The 19,367-nt window shown below is 39.4% G+C and overlaps 1 protein-coding gene across 5 annotated transcripts in view; it reads right to left on the bottom strand.

The window, feature by feature from the left end:
• DENND2C (DENN domain containing 2C) overlaps positions 1 to 19,286 on the bottom strand; it is a 52,660-nt gene extending 33,374 nt beyond the window's left edge. For all 5 annotated transcript variants that reach the window (XR_004973338.1, XM_036343809.1, XM_036343811.1 and 2 more), the window contains exon 1: positions 19,138 to 19,286. The gene's annotated coding sequence lies outside the window, so the exon portion shown is untranslated. The remainder of the gene's footprint in view (positions 1 to 19,137) is intronic.
• Between the last annotated feature and the right edge of the window lie 81 nt (positions 19,287 to 19,367).

Below are 19,367 nucleotides of genomic sequence, written 5' to 3'. Positions count from 1 at the left end.
GTTAACAGTTTTATAATTTTTAAAAAATATATTTTTTGTTGAATTCAGAGAGGAAGGGAAAGGGAGAGACAGAAACATCAATGATGAGAGAATCATGGATCGACTGCTTCCCATATGCCCCCCCCAACTGGAGATCAAGCCTGCAACCTCGGCACCTGCCCTGACCGAGAATCAACTATGATCTCCTAGCTCATAGGTTTACACTCAAACACTGAGCCACACCAGCTGGGCTATAATATTTTAAACATCTCTAAAACATTGCCCACCTATCTCTAAGTAATTCATTTATATTGAGTCTATAAAAACATACCTGTTGTCCATTAAGTAATTCAACTCCATAAAGGCATTCTGAAAATATTACTTGTAGTATTTCTCAAATTGTCAGTTTTTATGTTCTGTCATATTTAATTTCCTAAAGTTTGGCAGAATGAGATTTTGTAAGAGATTATACACAGTAGTACACAATATTATTTTATAATAAATTAACTCTTTACAAAACCTCCTCTTAATGAAATAAGGACCTACAGAGTATATTATAAAAAGCATACATAGCCCTGACTGGTTTGGCTCAGTGGATAGAGTGTCAGCCTGCGGACTAAAGGGTACCAGGTTCGATTCTGGTCGAGGGCATGAACCTTGGTTGTGGGCATATCCCCAGTAGAGGGTGTGTAGGAGGCAGCTGATTGATGTTTCTAACTCTCTATCCCTCTCCTTTCCTCTCTGTAAAAAACCAATAAAATATATTTTTAAAAAAAGCATACATAACAGAAATACATCTCAAATAACCAAAGGTTTATGTATATATCCAAAGGAAGAACCAGCTAGTCTAGAAAAACACCAATAGCTAATTTCTTCCTCCTATCCTATTTTGAGAAATAGTATTAGCCCATCACATACCCTATTTCAACATTTTTATTAGCAGCAGAGGACCCAATACACACAGTGCTAAAGACAATCCAAGGTACCATTAACTATCTCTTGCTTTAAAATTTGTAATAACCTATTATGTCACTGACTGAAATTTCCACATCTCTGCCACCACATCCTTGACCCAAATCAGCAAAAATACAGTTATTGTCACATTCCTTCCTTTCACATAGAGGCTTCACTCATAGAAGCCCATAAACTGTTTCCTCAAATACAAAATTTGGCAGAGAATTTTTCCTATCAACTGAGTAAAGACCTGATCTCAAGTTCTACTGCATGTGGGTTATAAATAGAAACTGATTCAAAACTTCCTGAGGCCAGGGTCATCCTTCCTTGAGCTTTGTCTGTGTGGCCTTGATTAACAGGCAGGAAAATATCTTGGCCCAGCTCTGTCAGTGTAGCTGACCCAAACTGATACACATACAATGCACACTCAAAATGTATTCTAGCCAGAGCAGGACTTGCATCAGCTTTCATTTCAACTGTTCCTGTGGGTTTGTAGGAAAACCAGCTTTGTCAGCAAATAAATTTTGATAAGGATCTGATGCAAAGAAAATCTTTCTAAAAAACCCTCCTGTAAAAAGTGGAAGAGAGGGACACAGCAGACAATTAGTGTCCCAAAGCCCCATCCCAAATACCATCACATTGAAGATTAGGGCGTAAGCCTATGATTTTGGGAGGAATACAAAAATTCAGTGTGAAACACCATTTGGTTAGTTATGGGAATAACTCATAGGGTCACAAAGCTGTGGCAAATAGAACCTCCAGGAGTACCCATTGGAATCAGTAAATAGCAAAGAAGAATTACAATCATTTGGAAGTTTTTAAAATAAAATGATAACCAACCATGTAACATAATCACAAAGTTAGCATTATTCAGAGTCTTTGGTTTATGCCTCAAAATTCTGAAAATAATCTGCATTAAATCAACTATTATTTTTCATTAAAAACAATTCCCATGACAGATCTCAACAGAGTTGTAGAACTGTTAAAAAATTCAATTTTTTTTGAAGAATAGTATTTCTTGCTTTGCAATTAGGCACAATAACTGCTCGAGAAGTTTATACTGTCTATTACTGGTAATATTGTGGGTTGTTTTTTTTTAGGTTTCTTTGCTATTTGGGAAATCACTTTTAGTTACCTGTAAAGTGGTTTCCTCTGATAGGAGTGAGATAAAAGACTGATATCCTGTATGTGCTTGCTTTGAAGATTTGTTATTCAAGAAACAGGCAAGATAATAAAAGTTTAAAAGATAAAAGCCAATTTGACATTTGCTTTTCCCCCCTCTTTTGCTTTGTTCCTTTATCATTTAAAATAATTTTAGCTAAATTCAATGAGGAATTTCATTCAAGATTTATTCCTGTGGGTTTCATTAAAAAGTTTATCCAGAGGCTTTACAAATGACATACTATAGTAATATTTTAATTAAATATACTTCATAAAAAAGCAAATAATGTGAGCAGTTCAAATTTCTACCCATCTTCCTGAGCAGATTTTATTATTTTCAATTTTTCTCTAACACATCTTAGCATCCTCTTCTGTAAAAAGTACATTTTGAGACTTGGGTTTATTTTAGGTCTTTCAAGACAGCATCACAGAGGCATGTACTTCTATGGGCTATTAATGCTACTTCTTTTCATTTTCATCCCTGAGTGTCTTCTTTTTCTAAGTATACTTAGCAGGAATGACTCCAGAATATTAAGATTCTTGAGATCATGGAAAAAGTATACAGAAATATCTAAGGAGAACTCAAAATTGGAAGACAATTATAGGATTATTAACAGGTGTAATGGGAGCACACAGAAGTGAACTCTGGGTAAAGGGCTAAGGAGGGTTTCACAGAAAACTTTGAACTGGTCTTGAAAGTACACTGTGTGTTCCTGAACTAATTAATTGTAGCTATCACTTATTGATCAGGTTTTATATGCCTGGAACTGTCTTAAACACTTTACTTACATAATTTCATATTTAACCCTCAACAACCACATAGAATAAATAAATACCTCTGTTTCTGTGGCAATGAGTGCTAGGACATGTATCAGTTACTTAACCTCTTTGTGCCTTGTTTGTTCATCTGCAAAATGAGAATGACAATAGTGTTCACCTCATGGGCTGTTACAGGTATTAGATGGGTTAATATTGGTAAAGTGAGTGGCTCACTGTAATTGCTCAGTAAGTATGATCACATCCAGTGAACCTCTTGGCGGGGGGTGGGTGGAACTGTAATGATCAAGATTGATTAGAATCTTGGCATATGGTGGAAAGAGCACTATCCACTGGGATATTTAAAATGGTGATGGATTTGCATAGGTGATTTCAAGAGCTCTAGTCTGCAGATGACTGCCCTTTTGGGGTGGACTAGGATGAACACCTCACTGCTGTAGAGTATCTGCACCTGACTCAAGTCTCAGGGGGATGGGAGCCAGGGAATATTCCAACAAATGCTCATTATATAGATAAGGATCATTTTATAGATAAGGAAGCAGGCTAAGAAGGATTAAGTAATTTGACTACAGTTACACAGCCAAGAAACAAGTCTGGTGGTATTTGAACTCTGTGTAACTCTAATCTAGTTTTAAACTACTAGCTGATGCAAATTATTTGGTGTTGGAATGTAGCATGTCAGCAAGGCAAGTTGCAGGAGTCAAAGCTGGAATCAGAGGGTGTTCCAGCTAGTAATCTAGCTTATTTATTTATTTACTTACTTATTATTATTTTTTGCTTTTTTTTAGTAATCTAGTTTAGAGACAATCTAGATATGGTTACTATAAATGGTACCACATGGGCCGTGTGGGCCACTGGCGAAACAGGCCTTAAATAAAGTACAAAAGCAACTAACTTCCCAAACCAACTTCTTATATTATTAAGTGATCCAGGTTTATATCACAATTTATAGAAAAAAAAAATCCAAATTCCCTAGGAATGTGGCAGCAGACTCTTCAGCAGAGACCAATGCAGACTTGGAAATTAGATTCACAGAGTGCTTCGTGTACTAAAAATTCTCATCTGATTTCTATATTGAATACAGGGACCAAGCTCCCAGCAGCTCATGCCTTATCATACATGTCTCCTTTATAAACCTAGACATTTCTTTGGGATGCACATTTGGTGCTTTATGTGAAAGGTATAAAAATGTTTCATTAATAAGACAGAGATGTAGCAAAACAGATATAAAATCTTTTTGTTCTGGCCCTAGCTGGTTAGGCTCAGGAGGCAACCAATTTTTCTCTTTCTGTCTCTCCTCCTCCCTTCCACTCTCTCTAAAAATTAATGAAAACATTCATTTTGGGGTGAGAATTAACAACAACAAAAATCTTATTGTTCTGGCCAAAGAGGAAAAGAATGGTTTAATTTGCACAGTGGGCACTCTTATAGTCAAATTTAGATAATGAATGTCTAGTTGATCCATCAGATGATAATTATCCACATTGTTCAAATCTCTAAAATTCTGCTGATTGTTCAAGCCTGAAGTCAGTTGGTGTCTAAATCACCTGCTTTCTGCTAAGTATTCCCCCTTCGCTATGGTTTCACTTGCCATGGTTTCAGTTACCTACGGTCAACTGCCATCTGAAAATATGCAATGGAAAATTCCAGAAATAAATAAGTCAAACGTTTAAAATTGCAAACTGTTCTGAGAGGTGTGATGAAATCTCATGCCACCCCTCTGTCCTGCCTGTGACGTGATTTATCCCTTCAGCCAGCGTATCCATACTGTTTACACCACCCGCCTGTTAGTCATGCAGTAGTCCTCTCAGTTACCAGGTCAATTGCTGTGGTATCCCAGTGCTTGTGCTCAAGTAATACTTATGCTACTTAATCATGGCCCTGAAGCACAAGAGTAATGATGCTGGCAATTCAGATATGCTGAAGAGAATACATAAAGTGCGTCCTTTTAAGTGAAAAGGTGAAAGTTCCCGACTTCACAAGGAAAGAACAAAAATCATATGCTGCAGTTGCTAAGATCTCCGGCAAGAATGAATCTTCTGTTGTAAAACTGTGAAGAAGGGAAAGAAATTTGTACTACTTTTATTGTATCTCAAACTGCAAAATATATGGCCACAGTGCACAATTAGTTCCTAAGATGGAAAAGGCATTAAATTTGTGGATGAAAACATGACATCTTCATGGATCGATGATTCCTCCCCCCCTTCAGACATATCATCGGGTCAATAGCAGCCTTAACACTATGTCAGAATGCCTATGTCATTCACCTCACTTCATCTCATCAGGTAGATACTGTATCATCTCACTCATTGCAAGATGGGTGAGAATAGTACAATAGGTATTTTGAGAGAGAAAGACCACGTTCACATACTGCTATTACTAGTTTATTACTATAATTGTTCTACTTTATTATTGGTTTTTGTTGTTAGTTTTCTACTGTGCCTCATTTATAAGTTAAACTTTATCATAGGTATGTATGTATAGGAAAAAAAAACATAGTCCGCAGGGTTTGGTACTATCCACAGTTTCAGGCATCCATTATGGGGCTTGGAACATAACTCCCACAGATTAGGGGGGACTACTGTATTAGACAATGTTTGTGGAGGGAATGCAAACTAATTTTCTTATAATAGAATCCCTGTTATATATAACATTTATGCTCATTAGTACTATTTTCCAAATAATCAAATGATATGGTCCATTATCCACATCACTGCTCCTCTGCCATAAATAAGGCTATAATTTAACAAGAGAGTATTTAATGTTATCTAATGCTATGACTGAGGTCAACTCAGTCCTCTCAAGCTAGTTTAGTTCTTGCATATTTCTGATCAGCCACAGATCCTAACTACTATTCAAATATTTTCAGCAAATAAAATGTTAAGAGAAAAAAATCCAGGAGTTGCAGAAGAGGTATGTTTGTATAGTAATGTGACATTTTAAACGACGATAAATATTACTTATTAAATGTTTGCATGTGCCAAGCACTGTGCTTAGTTAGAACCTACTTTCATTATTCACTTAATTCTCAGTTTGCGAATGAGGAAGCAGAGGCTGAACTGGTTAAGTTACTCAAGGTAATACAAACTTAGTTCCGCTTCCCTCCAAAGCTTGTGCTTTTAACCACTAGGTATTATTACTTGCTTGTGGGAAGACATAACAATAATATCAGCTAATATAACAGGATGTCAACTGCAACTTTTCCTGTCCTCTCTGAGTTTCAGCAGGGGCCTCAAAGGCCAAAAATCAAACAATAGGAGTCAAATACTTTCATATTCTAAAAAGAAGTGCAAGGATTACAAAGTGGTGTAGCCCCAAACTGGCTCTGCTGGCATCGGTTCATTACCCTTGTCAAGACTACATGAGAATTACAATTTGTTAATTGTAAGAATTACAAGAGACAATAGAGAGGACTTCTTTAAAGAAACTAGGTGGTGCGTGTGTGTGTGTGTGTGTGTGTGTGTGTGTGTGTCTCCCAAGGGAAAATGAGGAGGTATTTCCTGCCCACCTCAAACCAGGAGATTGGAACCTCATCAAGATAACCAGGCCCGAACCAATATGCTCAATTAATATTTGACAAAGGAGGCAAGAACATACAATGGAGCCAAGACAGTCTCTTCAATAAATGGTGTTGGGAAAATTGGACAGATATATGCAAGAAAATGAAACTAGACCACCAACTTACACCATACACAAAAATAAACTCAAAATGGATAAAGGACTTAAATGTACGACAGGAAACCATAAAAATTCTAGAAGAATCCAAAGGCAACAAAATCTCAGACATATGCCGAAGCAATTTCTTCACTGATACAGCTCCTAGGGCACTTGAAACTAAAGAGAAAATGAACAAATGGGACTACATCAAAATAAAAAGCTTCTGCACAGCAAAAGAAACCATCAACAAAACAACGAGAAAACCCACTGTGTGGGAAAACATATTTGCCAATGTCATATCTGATAAGGGCCTAATCTCCAAAATTTATAGGGAACTCATACAACTTAACAAAAGGAAGATAAACAATCCAATCAAAAAATGGGCAAAGGACCTAAATAGACACCTTTCAAAAGAGGACATTCAGAAAGCCAAGAGACATATGAAAACATGCTCAAAGTCACTAATCATCCGAGAGATGCAAATCAAAACAACAATGAGGTACCATCTCACACCTGTCAGACTGGCTATCATCAACAAATCAACAAACGACAAGTGCTGGAGAGGATGTGGAGAAAAAGGAACACTTGTGCACTGCTGGTGGGAATGCAGACTGGTGCAGCCACTATGGAAGACAGTATGGAGTTTCCTTAAAAAACTGAAAATGGAACTCCCATTTGACCCTGTGATCCCACTTCTAGGAATATATCCCAAGAAACCAGAAATACCAATCAGAAAGGATATATGCACCCCTATGTTCATAGCAGCACAATTCACCATAGCTAAGATCTGGAAACAGCCTAAGTGCCCATCAGTAGATGAATGGATTAGAAAACTGTGGTACATCTACACGATGGAATACTATGCTGCTCTAAAAAGGAAGGAACTCTTACCATTTGCAACGTCATGGATGGAACTGGAGAGCATTATGCTAAGTGAAATAAGCCAGTCAATGAAGGAAAAATACCACATGATCTCACTCATTCATGGATAATAGAGACCATTATAAACTTTTGAACAATAATAGATACAGAGGCAGAGCTGCCTCAAACAGATTGTCAAACTGCAGCGGGAAGGCCGGGGAGGGTTGGGGGCAGGAGGTAGGGGGGTAAGAGATCAACTAAAGGACTTGTATGCATGCATATAAGCATAACCAGTGGACATAAGACATTGGGGGATAGGGGAGGCTAGGGGACTGTCTAGGGCGGGGGGATAAAATGGAGACATATGTAATACCCTTTGTAATACTTTAAGCAATAAATTTAAAAAAAATAAAAGAATTTAAAAACAAAAAAAAACAAAAACAAAAACAAAAAATAAAATGTCCCATTCATTTACCTATTTCAAGAAAAAAAAAAAAAAAAAGATAACCAGAGTGCTGAGCATGTGTCTTGCAGTAGGAGGGACACGGGGACTGATGGCTCCCAGCTGGGGGATAAAAAGAGCTGACTCAGAGCTAAATTTTAAAGACTACTTAGGTATGACAGTCGGATTCGGATTAAACGTTTCAGCAAAAGAGGAGGTTTTACAAAATGCTAGTGTGGGAAATTAAGTAAACTTAACTTTAAAAACAAGAAACTTTACAATTTTATTATATTAATGCAATCTTAGTAACTATATAATTAAAATTTACCCTTTATTGAGATATAATTGACATATAACATTTATATTAGTTCCAGGTCTACACCATAATGATTCAATATTTGGATAGCATTGTGAAATGGTCACCACACTAAATCTAGTTAAACATCTGTTAACATACATAGTTACAATTTTTTTTCGTCATGAGGATTTATAAGATTTAATCTCATCAGCTTTCAAATATGCAATACAGTATTATTAGCTACTAGAGGCCTGGTGCACAAAAATTTGTGCACTCGGGAAGGTCCCTCAGCCCGGCCTGTGCCCTCTCGCAGTCTGGGACCCCTGGGGGATGACCACCTGCTGGCTTAGGCCCGCTCCCCATGGGACTGGGCCTAAGCTGGCAGTCAGACATCCCTCTGGCAGCCCAGGAGCCATTGGGGGATGTCCACTTGCCAGCGGGGAGCAGGCCTAGCTGCAGTCAGACATCCTTAGCACTGCTGAGGAGGCGGGAGAGGCTTCCACCACCACCGCTGTACTGGTAGCCATCAGCCTGGCTTGTGGCTGAGCAGAGCTCCCCTTGTGGGAGCACACTGACCACCAGAGGGCAGCTCCTGCATTGAGCATCTGCCCCCAGTGGTCAGTGTGTGTCATAGTGACCAGTGATTCCCAGTCGCTCTGCTGTTAGGGTCAATTTGTATATTACCCTTTTATTATACAGGATAGTCACTATGCTTTACATTATACCCCATGACTTATTTATTTTATAGCTAGAAGTTTGTGCCTTTTGACCTCCTTCACCCTTTTTGCCACTACCCTCCTACCCTCCCACCCCACCTCCACCTATCCCACCTACCCCTAGCAACCACCAATCTGTTCTCTATATTTATGACCTTGTTTTTTTTCTTTATATTTAAGATTGTACATATAAGTGAGATCATATGGTATCTGTCTTTTTTTTGTCTGACTTATTCACTTTGCATAATGCCCTTGAGGTCCATCTATGTTGTCACAAGTGGCAAGATAGATATATCTTGCATTTCCTATGCATTCATCTATCTATGGATGCTTAGGTTGTTTCTATATTTTGGCCATTATAAATAATGCTATAATGAACAGTGGGTGCAAATATCTTTTCGAATTAGTGCTTTTGTTTTGGATAAATATCCAAAAGTGGAACTGCCAGACCATATGGTAGTTCTATTTTTAATATTTTGAGGAACCTCCATACTATTTTCCATAGTGACTGCACCAATTTACATTCCCACCAACAGTACACAAAGGTTCTCTTTTCTCTGCATCCTTGCTAACACTTATTATTACTTTTCTTTTTGACAACAATCATTCTAACAAGTATTGTGGTTTTGATTTACATTTTCCTTATGATTAGTGAGGTAGAACATCTTTTCATGTGCCTCTTAGCCATCTGAATGCCTTCTAGATGAAGTTCATCTTAATCTTTTAATTTAATTATCTTTTTTAAAACCCCCTCTAAAGGAAGAAATAACTGTCCCAACTCAGAATTTTTCAGCTTCCCAAATAGCTTTGAATAACTATAGAATAACCTAGTTTTCAAGTCACAAACTCAGACTTGGCTAAGTTCTCCTTAGGAATACATTAGGGGAGTGAGGGTAAAAAGGCAACAAAATTCTTACTTCCTAGAGTGTTCAAAGGTTTAAAAAAATCTCCAGAAACTAAAAAGAAGCAATTTTTAAAAAACTTTAAAAGTCATAAAGTAATACATTTTATAAATTTTGGAAAGAAAACTAGGTAAAATATTTATATCTACCATGTTCAGCATAATCACGGGTATATTTTGGTATATTTCCTTCCTGTCTTAGTTCATAAGCATATTTTTACACAGCTGCAATTATAGTGTATATGTAATTGTATCCAGCTTTCTTTTTAGTGTTATATAAAAAGATGCACTTTTCAAGGATTTAAAACTAGAGACATAGCAGGCTCTCCTAAATACATACATTCATATCCAATTCTACAGTGTAACTTCCTATCCCATTCTAAAGCTACAAAGCCAGAAGACAGATTTCTCAAGTTTTCAAGTCACATTCCCAAATTATACATTCATTGGCTATTTTATCTCACTTGATAATATAAAAGCAACAGAAAATAAAACTGCATTTACATAGTCATTAAACATCTCCGGACTCTCAAATTACTACTTAAAATAAAACACATGAAGAATTAGGCTTGCAATGTTTTTACCCTCAGGCCCAACAATATCATTAAGCAATAATCCAAGTTATTATTAGATCAAAATTGTTACACCTTGTCCCCTGAACATCCTAAAGCCCTTGGGTGGAAGAGGGTAAGGCAGGCATCCCAGCCTGGTGCTAAGGACCACAGGGCCCAGAGCAGGGTATCAGAGCGCCAGAGCAGGAGTAAGGAGAGCATCTGCATAAGAGGGATGCTGGTGTGGGCTGTCAGGACCCAAACAGGGTAAAGAGGGTGGCCTCACAGAGGGGCAGCCTGCAAGGGATGCTAGTGCCTGAGCAGAATGAGGGGGGAGCCAGGCTGGTGTGGGTTGTCAGAGCCGGAGTGGAGTGAGGAGAGGATCCCTGTGGGAAGGGGCAGCATGGCACACTGTACTGAGGAGCAGACGTGAGGCTGGATTTCAGCCCTTCAGCTGGGTACTGATGTATAATACACAAACTACTCAACCAAACAGAGCACCCTGGTTGAATATTACACGAGTATTAGAAAGAATGAGGTAGAGATTTGTGTGAAGATATGGAAAGATGACCAAAATAAAAGTGGGGGGAAAGCAGAAGGAAAAAAGTATCAGTTAAATGTTGAAGTTTTGTTATTAAAAAATATTGGAAATACCTGCCAAATGAGAATGCCTCTCAACCAGAAAAATTCTAGATTTGCACAATCTCCTTAGGGCCTCATCTCTTAACTATGAGACTCTACTGTGACGGTCAATAGGTATAATTAGCTCTGAATAAAATATTTTACAACGTGGCTACTCAGCAAGTCTCCTTTAATATACTGAACTAGAGGCCCAGTGCACGACATTCGTGCACTTGAGGGGGGTGTCCCTCAGCCCAGCCTGCGCCCTTTAGCAGTCTGGGAGTCCTTGGGGGATGTCTGGCTGACAGCATAGGCCCGCTTCCGTGGGGAGAGACACCCTTAGCGCTCCCGCCACCACCGCTGTGCTCGCCAGCTGTCAGCCATCAGCCTGGCTTGTGGCTGAGCAGCACTCCCCCTGTGGGAGCACACTGACCACCAAGGAGCAGCTCCTGCGGTGAGCGTCTGCCCCCTGGTGGTCAGTGCTCATCATAGCGAACAGTCGTCCTGCCATTTGGTCGATTTGCATATTACCCTTTTATTATATAGGATAACTTCTAGTATTTTCATTATATCCATGAGATCCCGAGGATGTTCTATGCATACCAAAGTTTAGAGATCTATAAAAGTCATTCCAAAGAGCACTCTAAGCCCTGGAACAAAGGGGATGGAGAGAGACCAGCAATGACCTACTGGGCAATGTGCTCACTCATGCCCAGTTTACTGTTTCTGCCAAAGACCAGCAGTCCCATTGCCCTGGACACACAGAAGAAGGCAGGAGGATGCCTGCACTATCAGTTGTATTGCTTTGACTATTGTCTGCCTGCCTGCCTATCTTCCTCCCTCTCCTTGAGTGTGGAAAGGGTGCTTTTAGGAAATACTCAATAAAACACAGTGAAAGCCTTGGGGCAGGGGGTGCGGGGGGCAGAGTACTATTATCAGCAGCTTTAAACAATGTTTAAAATAATTCCTGCTCTAGCCGGTTTTCTCAGTGGTTAGAGCATCAGCCTGTGGACTGAAGGGTCGTAGGTTCGATTCTGGTCAAGGGCGTGTACCTCTGTTGCAGGCTCCGTCCTGGTTCTGGTCCCTGCTTGGGGTGCCTGTGGGAGGGAACCAATCGATGTGTCTCTCTCATATCGATGTTTCTCTCTTTCTGTCTCTCCCCTTCCCTTCAATTCTCTCTAAGAAATCAATGGAAAAAATATCCTCAGATAAGGAAAACAAAAACAACAAGAACAAAATAAAATAATTTCTCTCTGTTTTGTAATCAAAATTTCTATTCCATTACTTAAAATTATTTTTAAAAAGTTTCAAAAATTCTGTAATTATGCACATACTGTTGTGGTTAAATTCAAACAGCACAGAAAATCCTCCTTATTAATTATCTTGATACCATAATTAACAAACTAGAAGCATAGTGTAACTTATAATATAAGTGGTCTAATGAATTCAGACTGTGAAATCTGCACCAGACTACAGCCACAGTATAAGCACTATTGAAATGTCCCAAATGGTACAGAACAGAGGCATGGTATCACCAAGAGGTGGAATTTTGTATTTTCAGCTGATTTATCGTCAAAAATCATAAACGTAACATCCATTCTAGATAACTACTTTTTTCAAGAGATATGTAGCCATTTTCTCTTATGCCACTGACACACAATTAATAATGAATCTTTTTCAATTTCCTAAAAAGGGAGATAATTTCATATTCTTTTCTTTCTTTGAAAATATTTGAAAGGGCTTATTGGAAAGTTCAGTATGCTATGTTTTTAAGAATCATTTTTAATTTTAAAGATTTTAAAATTTCATTTGCAACATTAATACTGATACATGGAGTCTGTCATTTTAGTCAGGTTTTACACATTTGATAAACCCATATTTCAAATAATCTTCATTAAAAGTCATACTTTTTCTCAAGCCACCATTTCCTCAACATTTTTGTACTTCCAGATGCAGCTATTGGACATGCTTCTGTATTTTATTTTACCTCTGTGCTGTCTTTGAATTAACTAATAAATTTTAAGGGCAAATCGATCTAGTTTGCATTTAAAGTACAATGATCACTGAACTCTTAACAATATTGCACTTGATGAATGCATTTAAAGTTAAAAAATAAGCCTTGTTTAGAGGGCATCTCACTATTTTTACCAACAGCAGATAAAATTCGGCTACATTTTGCTTGACCTTGACTTAGGTTAATATAAATTAACTGCGTAATAATAACCATAGAATTATGATCATGCTCAAATTGCCCATCACTCTAACTCGCAGAATTTTTCTCTTTTGTTCCATGGTACCCCTGACAGTGTAAGTAGGGACCAGGGAAGAGGATTTGCAGCAAATACTGCTGCAGAGCAGACGGTGTCATTTCCTCCCAGCAGGCCCTCTTGTCATCAGCCTTAATACACTCTTATTTAATCAGAGTATCAGAGAATACAGATAAACATTTAAATACGACATTATGCTTCCTAAGTAACCAATTCAAAAATATCCAAGACAGCTGGAGTGTTTTGTTTGTATTTTACTCCAATGGAAATAAGAGAGAGAGAAAAATGCACATTTCTTTAAGTAGCAGCAAGAATAAAACACATGTACCCACACACACATATAATTACCCCAATCTGTCCTGAATTTTAACATCCACACAGAAACAATCTACAAATATGCCATTTCTATGAATTTAAACTTCGAAGGAAAACTAATAATTTTCTTCTATGTCCTCGGTTGTAAACATTTATCACTGCTATGAAAATCATGAAAGTCAGATATCTAGCTTTGAAAAGGAGAGCATAAATAATAATCTTTAACCAATATAAATCAATCAGTACTGCCTGAACTGAATGCGAAAACTGCTATTTTCAGGCTGCCAACCAGGAATCTAAGATTTATAAGGAAAACAATATTTTGAATTTCCTCCTAAAAAATAGGAGGTGCAAAGAGAAATATCTGGGATAGTTAGAGGGGAAAAAGTCCTTTAAAATTCCTCTTATCTCACCATCATTTACTTTATCCTTCCATCAGATAACCTGCTACAATGCCCAGGAAGTGAAGAAAAACTTCATGTTTTCTTTTCCTTAGGATGAAAAGTATTCATTCACGTCAGAGAGGAAAAAAACAAAAGATTTCATCCTGCCCAACCCTCTGGGAGCCAGTGCAGGACACTCACATTCTGGTCTTTTATTCCACCCAGCTTGCAATGTCGATACTTCCACCAAGGCAAAAAGATTGCTGATTTACAGGTTCAGAAAGGAGTACTGAATATTGAAAAGTATTTTCAAACCTATTTTTGATTCTGACATTGCAGAAGTCAATTTATTTCTCTGTATCTCAGGTTCCAAACCAGCGAAAGAAACATTTTTCACTCACTCTCCAGAAATGGAGGATGAATGTAACATTTTCAGATGTTTTACAAAATGTACTGGAATTTAGAAATAGGAGATATAACTTTGAATAACCATTTCTGAAAAACTAAACTTAGAAATTCAAGTACTCCGAAGAACACCCCTTAGGATAGGGACAGCAGAGTGAGGCCTACACCTTTAGGCCAAATATGGCCACCTGTTTTTGCACACCCTCTGAGGTTTTCACATCTATATATATAAAAGCCTAATATGCAAAGCGTCCCCTTGGGAATTGGACCGACCAGGAATTCTATCGATCGCTATGATGTGCACTGACCACCAGGGAGTAGCATGGAACGAAGGAAGGCCCTGCCGGTAGCTGGCAGCCCCTAGAGACCCTACCCATGCATGAATTTCATGCACTGGGCCTCTAGTTTTTAAATAATTGGAAAAACAATCAAAGAAGTATAATATTTCATGACATGTGGAAATTATATGAAATCCAAATTTCGGTGTCCATAAATAAACTTTAATTGGAACCCAACACATGCTCAATCACTTAAGTATTGTCTATGGCTCTCTTTTGGCAGAATTGGGTAGTTGCGACAGAGACTGTATAGCCCATAAAGTCTAAAATACTTACCATCTGCCCTTTACAGAAAGTTTGCCAATTCCTGCCTTAGCAGATATTACACTTATTCTAATGAGACCACAAATTGGGAAAATATTTTTGAAATTCCTTTTTTGAAAAAGCCTTCAAAGCCATACATAACACATTCTTTTGAGTCTCATTCATGATGGCAAACCTTCCTTCTTTGAGGATGAGAATGAATTTTAGAAACACCTAAGCTATTTGGAGCCAAGATTGAATAAGACTGGTTATTAAGATGAATCAACTAGCAGACATTTATTGATAATCTAAATTTATGGGACGCAAAGATTTCTTTTGTAAAAGAGCACTATTTCTCACTTCCAGGAGCTATATACCATATGCTTTTGTAGCTTTGATTTAAGATAAATAGGCTACATATGCATGAAAATAGAAACTACAGTAGAGGAAAAAATAATTCTATAACAAAATGGGGCCCTAACCGGTTTGGCTCAGTGGATAGAGTGTCGGCCTGCGGACTCAAGGGTCCCAGGTTTGATTCTGGTCAAGGGCATGTACCTTGGTTGCAGGCACATACGCAGTGGGGAGTGTGCAGGAGGCAGCTGATTGATGTTTCTCTCTCACTGATGTTTCTGACTCTCTATCCCTCTCCTTTCCTCTCTGTAAAAAAATCAATAAAATATATTTTTTTAAAAAAATGGGAAGATCTACTTTCTTGAATGGCTGTGAATTTGCTATAAAGTTTTTTTGTGTTTTTTTTTACAAAGAGAAACTCCAATAATATTTTGGGCAATATACTTTTGAAATAAATGAGTAAAGCCTAAATGGAATTTTAAAAGAACAGGATTCAGCCCATCTGGTATAGCTCAATGGTTGAGTGTCAACCTATGAACCAGGAGATCATGGTTCGATTCTCCAGTCAGAGTACATGCCCAGGTTGTGGGTTCAATTCCCAGTGGGGGGTGTGCAGAAGGCAGCTGATAAATGATTTTCATTATTGATGTTTCTATCTCTCCCTCTCCCTTCCTCTCTGTAATCAATAAAGGAGGAGGTGGGGGTGTGTGTGTGTGAAAGAACAGAATTCATTTGGATGTAAAAGGGGTTAATCTTCCCTTAAAACCCATTTCATTGCTTTATAATCACAATGTGTAAGATGAAATTAGCATAAATAAATAAACAACCCCTTCTATTCCTCTCTTCTAATTCCATATATACTCCCCAAGCAATTTTGTCTGTTCGTAGGGCTTCAATGACCTTTTACTGTCCAACTAAACTCTGAATCATCAATCTCAGCCTCCCTTCTGGGCTATGGATCCTCTCGACATCTCCAACTGCAGGTTGCATACACTTCAAACTCAGCATGTTCAAAACTGAAGCGGTTACCTTCCTCTCACATTAAAAAAATAATAAAACATGTTCCTCTAGTCACAGATTCCCAAGCTTAGAAGCCAAGTTGTTTACCTTTCTGTTCACCTTCAAAGCCAATCAATTTTTAATCCCTGTAAATTCTACATTTCATTACCTGTCCTCTCCTCTTCATCTCTGCTATTTTCCTACTCCAGGCCCTTATCTTCTCTTATCTATCTCAATAGCAATAGCCTTCTAACTTATCTCTCTCCATCCTACCCAGCCTCCACACCATACCACCACCATGTTATCTTTCCTAATTACTTACAGTCCTTCACTGGCTCTCCATTGTTTTTAGAATCAAGTCCAAAGTCCTTAGCATGATGCACAGGCTCTTCACCACATTTTCCTAATCAATGTTCCCAGTAAACTCTGTTTATCTCTGTTTTAACTCTTATCACACTGAAATTGTAGGGACTTATTTACATGTCTGGTTATAAGCTTCTTAAAGTTAGGGAAGCATTTTCTTTTCCTCAATCTAACATTTAACTCATGGTCCAAGAACAGACATTTTAAACTTCTTATTGAAAAATAATCACCTCTCACATTATTAAGATGATGCCATAATTGTAGTGACTGAGTGACTGAGAACCTAGAAACAAAAAGAATCCCACGTCATTCACCAGGGGGGCGGGAAATGCTCTTATATACAAAGTGTAATTAAATTGTAGCTTGGACATGTCTTCCATCTACATCTTGCAATACCAGTTTCTATTCTCTCCCTATCTTTTTCTTTCCTTCTTTTTGAAGACTTTCTTTACAGAATTCTTTTAAATGCCCACTGGATTTTATTTGTAAGTCACTCACAGAATTGGAAACCCAGTATACTGCAGAGGGTAAGATCAGGATTTGGGGGAGCCCCGCTGTTCGCTTTGAATCCTACCTCTGCTATCTAGGCTGCTTGATATGAGCAAGTTACTCAACTTCTCTGTCTTTGAGCAAGGAGTTCATAATAACAATCACCCTCGTGGTGCTATGTAAGGATTCAATTAGCTAATGCACGTGAAGAATTTAGAACACTGCCTGGCTCAGAGTAGGTCCGGATTAATGCTGGTGGGTGTTGTTACCAGTTTTAAAAACACCTTTCTCAGTACTTATTTTAGCCCAGCTGTTAGATTGATTTTAGCCCATCAATCTCCAAAATAAAGAATTATATCCTGCCTATACATGAATACTGTACAATGTAAGTGCTCAAACTGTGCCTTGGAATATAATAGGTGCTCAATAAATAATGTAAATGTAAGGCTTCCAGCTTCCAATATCAACAAGTTATATATCATAGCAAAACTTATATATGGAGTTTATATATATATGGAGAATGTATTTAAAATCGGGTTTTTTTAAGTAGTTTCAAAACATTCATCTTCACTGAACCTTTGGAACATGTAAACATTTAAAGCAACACAAAATTCTATTAATTAGGACCTTTCCTTTTTATTTCTCCATTTAATTTGATCTTGGTATTCAATGATCTAAAATCCTCATCTGTAATATGATTCTTTACAGATCATTTAAAATATAATTTCCAAGTTTATATAACTGCCTACTGTCACATCAGAAAAAAAAATTCTTCCTTTATATCTGCATTTAAAAAAATCCATGCCAGGTTCAACACACAAAAAATTTAATAAAGGCCAAGAAACACAATTACTGCATTTCCTGGTTTCAGCCTGGGAAACTAATTCAGAACACGCCCAGAATTATCCCCGGTACAAGTCTGCTGGCTACAAGCTGCTCTTCCCTGTTTTATTTCCAGTCTCCCTCTTAAGTCCTTCAAACCCATAGAGAAGGATGCAAATGTCTATAATAACACCCTTACAAAAACAAAACAAAACACAACCAGACATTCGTTTTGTTTGGGAGGACTTAACTCTTTAAAAAAGCAAATCAAAGTCTTGATGTGAAGCAACACTCCCAGCTTCCTTTTGCCCAGGTAACTTAAGCCACAGCCATAGGCTGCTCCGCGGCAGATGATTGAGGAGCAGTGGACAGGTAACACGTGCTATTCTGGAAAAATTCATTCATCAGTTAAACACGGACCACCCTTCAAACCATGGTGATGTTGTGGGAACCGGGCTGGAAGCATTGATCTACACGGTAAACAGAGATCCGGGATGTTGTCTAAAACACTGTAGGTCCATCACTAGCGTTGCGGTAAAGGTTTACAGAGCTCCTACTATGTGCCTGGCTGTCAGTCAATGTGCCCGAGGCTGGTACACGGTCCGATAAGGATACCTAACATGTGCAGAGTCCTCTCCTCTCCTTCGGCCCTCGGAGCACCCCCAGGCATGAGCATCCGTACAGCTAAGGAAAGGAGGCCCAGAAAAGTCACCCTGACCGAGGTCCACGCCGCATGCGGTCCGTGGGTCCTGGCCAAGACTCCGGCCCTTGACTCATCATCTCATCATCCGCGGCTACTCTGGTTACTCAAAAGCTCGTACATGTTCCATTGTCAGGTTTTAAAATCAAAATCGACTCGACTTTTGCGGTTGTGCGTGTCGGAGTCTGCTAAGAATCAAAACACTAAACTTCATTTTGAAGCCCCTGGCCGACGTCTGCCGCCGTTGAAACCGGCTCGTCCTGGACGAGGCCCCGCATTTCCTCGCGCACGCGGGGCGCTCCCTCTCTCCCCGCAGGGCCCCCGACCGCCGCCGCCTCGACGGTCCCCGCGCCCCCGAGTTGAGCGGCGGGGTGATCCTGAGCCCGGTTCCGCCACAACTACCGCGGGCGACAGGCGGGGCGCCCCAAACCCGCATCCTCGGGGCCGGACACCCGCGCGCCCCTCGAGGCCCGGGAGGTGCCGAGACAGCCGGGTCGGGGCCGACACCCCCGCGGCCCCGATTCGAAGCCCCCGCTCCTACCTGTCCTGGGCCCCGACGCCGCCCCCGCGGCCGGGCTGCGAGGCTCCCGTCCTCTCCTCAGCGGAGGCGCTAAGTCCCGTCTGTCCCACTCGGGTCGGCTCCGTCCCGCCCCCGCAGGCCCGGCCGAAGGCCCCGCCCCTGCCCGGCCAAACAGGTTTCTGATTGGCTGCTGTTTCCTTCCCTCACGCTCGGCCCGCCCCCGGCGTTGCCAAGCTCCGTCGATAGGGGAA

The sequence above is a fragment of the Myotis myotis genome, unplaced genomic scaffold, assembly GCF_014108235.1.
Source record: "Myotis myotis isolate mMyoMyo1 unplaced genomic scaffold, mMyoMyo1.p scaffold_m19_p_18, whole genome shotgun sequence".
Lineage (NCBI taxonomy): Eukaryota > Metazoa > Chordata > Mammalia > Chiroptera > Vespertilionidae > Myotis > Myotis myotis.
Note: the sequence above shows the minus strand (reverse complement) of the source record. Positions and strands in the feature narration are given on the sequence as shown.